We start from the raw sequence: 3,358 nt of genomic DNA on the forward strand, positions 1-3,358 counted from the left end.
CGGAAAAATCATGGAAGTATATGTGGATGACATGTTAATAAAGACACAAAGTGAAAAGACGCTGTTGTTCGACCTCACCCAAGTATTCGACACTATAAGAAGGCATGGCATGCGACTTAATCTTGCAAAATGCACCTTCGCAGTAGAAGCTGGCAAGTTCTTGGGTTTTATGCTCACACAAAGAGGAATCGAGGCAAATCCGGATAAATGCCGAGCCATACTTGACATGAAGAGCCCGACTTGTGTCAAGGAAGTACAACAACTCAATGGAAGGTTGGCAGCCTTGTCCAGATTTCTAGCTGGATCAGCAATAAGATCTCTACCCTTCTATGCCACTCTAAGGAAGGGAAAAAGGTTTGAATGGACAACAGAGTGCAAGCAGGCCTTCCAAGATTTCAAAAGATTCATGGGGCAGCCACCTATCCTAGCTCAGCCTCGGGAAAGAGAACCACTTATATTATATTTCACAGTAGGAAGCCGGGCAGTAGCCTCAGCACTAGTCCGAGAAGACGACAGTGGGCAACAACTTGTGTACTTCATCAGCAAAGCATTACAAGGATCTGAGCTGAACTACCAAAAAATAGAAAAATTCGCCTATGCTCTCATATTAACATCACGACGACTTCATCCATATTTCCAAGCTCACACCATTAGGGTTCAGACCAACCAACCCATGAAAGAAATTTTGCAGAAAACAGATTTAGCAGGCAGAATCTTGCAATGGGCAGTCGAATTATCTGAATTCGACCATCAATATGAATCTCGGACATCCATCAAATCACAATATCTAGCCGACTTTATTGTAGAATTTACAGACACCCCAGAAATCCCTACAGAATGGAATCTATATGTAGACAGTTCCTCGAATAATTTAGAAAGCAGCGCAGGTGTGATAATTGAAAGCGACTAGGGAACCCAAATCGAACTTTCCCTCAAATTTGGGTTCCCTGCCTCAAACAACCAAGCAGAATATGAGGCGCTACTAGCTAGTTTGAAGCTGGCCAAGGAAGTTGGAGCCCAAAAGCTTATCATCTTTAGCGACTCACAAGTTGTCACTTCACAAATAACAGGGAGCTACCAAGCCAAAGATCCCACCATGAAAAAGTACTTGGACAAAACTAGGAAATAGCTCGGACAACTCGGGGTATGAGGTCCGCCATATACCCCAAGAACAGAACGCCCGAGCTGATGCACTCTCAAAACTAGCCAGCACCAAACTAGGGGGCAACAATAGAAGCCTCATCCAAGAAATGCTACAGAACCCGTTGACGATCGGATTTCCTGCCGGTAAAAAAATTCACAAATATAATCGTGTTGTAAGTATATCTTCTAAACCAATAGAAAATCCTTTCGTACAAACGTTTGGTTGTCAAAAGTAACAAAACCTAATAAAATTTATAATCGAAGTATTCAAACCTCGGGTCGTCTTCTCAAGGAATTGCAGAGAAGTATGATTTATTATTGGTTATGAAAAATATTATTTTTGGGTTTTGAAAGGTTTGAATAAGAGAAATAGATTACAGGGAATTAAATTAATTAGCAAAGAAAAACTCTTGGCAAAGTATGAAAATTAGAAGTCCTATCCTAGTTATCTTTATCAATGGTGATGAGAATTATATTTTTGCTCCCACTAAGTCAACCTTTAACTATGAAGGTAAGTCAAGTGGATAAAACAATTTAACACCTAAAGTCCTAGTCAACTTCTAAGGAAAGACTAGAGTTATAGGAATCTAAATCAATAAGCAAAGATAACAATTATCAATCACGATGAGTTTGATAACTCAAGAGTCACCAATTAATCAACTAGAACCAAGAATATAAGAAACTAAATAAAAGTCATATGTCTGAAATACCTCAAATATTAATAAAAGAAATCAAATCCAACGTGGAAAAGTTCATAAGTCAAATTGGAAAAATAAAAGGAACATTGAACCTGTGATGAAGAGAAGTAGTCTGAACATAATAGAAATCCTAAATCCTAATTCTAATTCCTAAGAGAGAGGAGAGAGCCTTTCTCTCTCTCTCTCTCTCTCTAAAAACTACATCTAAACCTAAAAATATTAATTTGAATGTTTGTGTATGAATTAATATATTGAGTCTCTGCATGTTCCCTGACTTTAATCTGTGTTTCTGGGCCGAAATCTGGGTCAAAACGTGGCCCAAAATCATCTTCAGCATATTTTGTAATTTCTGCAGATCGCGCATGTCACGCGTACGCGTCATTCAGCAATTTTTCTCTCCATGCGTGCGCGTCAGGCACGCGTTCGCGTCATTTGCGCGAACTCTAATCCACGCGTACGTGTCCAGCATGCGAGCGCGTCACTGCGATTTCCTCTATTGCGCGTGGTCGCGTGAGCCATGCGTCCGCGTCGCTTCTCGCTGGTCATCCCCTTAATTTCTTGTGTTCCTTCCATTTTTTCAAGCTTCATCTCCATTCTCTAAGCCATTTCTACCCTATGAAGCCTGAAACACTTAACACACGGATCACGGCATCGAATGGTATAAAGGATAATAAAAATATACAATTAAAAGATCTTTAGGAAGCAAGTTTTCAATCATAGAATAAATTTGGGAAGGAATTGTAATATCATGCAATTCATATGAATAAATGGGTGAAAAGCTGATGAAAACCACTCAATTTAGCACAATATAAATCATAAAATAGGGGTTTATCAACCTCCCCACACTTAAACATTAGCATGTCCTCATGCTTAGATTAAGGAGATAAAATAAATAAGTAGGGAAAAGCAAGACTCATGCAATGCAACCTATGAATGTGAATGCAACTTACATGCTAAAATGATTCTACCTACTGGTGAAAAAGTAAATAAATCTTTCAAGAACAAATATGAACTGGATTTCACTAATTCAAATCACAGAATAAAGTACAAGTAAACTTGCAAAAGAAAATAGCTCATGAAAGCATGGAACAAGGAATCGAGCATCGAACCCTCACCAGAAGTGTATACACTCTAATTGCTCAGGTGTTTAAGGTTTGATTCTCTCAATTCTCTACTAACCTTGCTTGTTAAGACTTGCTCTTCATCTAACAATCAACAAAAATTCAATGCACAGATACACATATCAAGAGGTCTTTTGAGGGTTGTAATGGGGTCAAGGTCAAGGTAGGATTATATTTGGTCAAGTGGACTAAAATCTGAATCCTTAATTAACTTAAACTTTTCCCACCTAACTTAAGACAATCCATGTAATTACAATGCAAGATCTAACTGCCCATTAACTATGTTTACCACACATTCATGCCCCAAATTTAAGTACAACTCATATGCATTGATATTATTACTTTGACTTGGGGCATTTTGTCCCCTTTTTATTTATTTGCTCTTTTTCTTTTCTT

The sequence above is a fragment of the Arachis duranensis genome, chromosome 9, assembly GCF_000817695.3.
Source record: "Arachis duranensis cultivar V14167 chromosome 9, aradu.V14167.gnm2.J7QH, whole genome shotgun sequence".
Lineage (NCBI taxonomy): Eukaryota > Viridiplantae > Streptophyta > Magnoliopsida > Fabales > Fabaceae > Arachis > Arachis duranensis.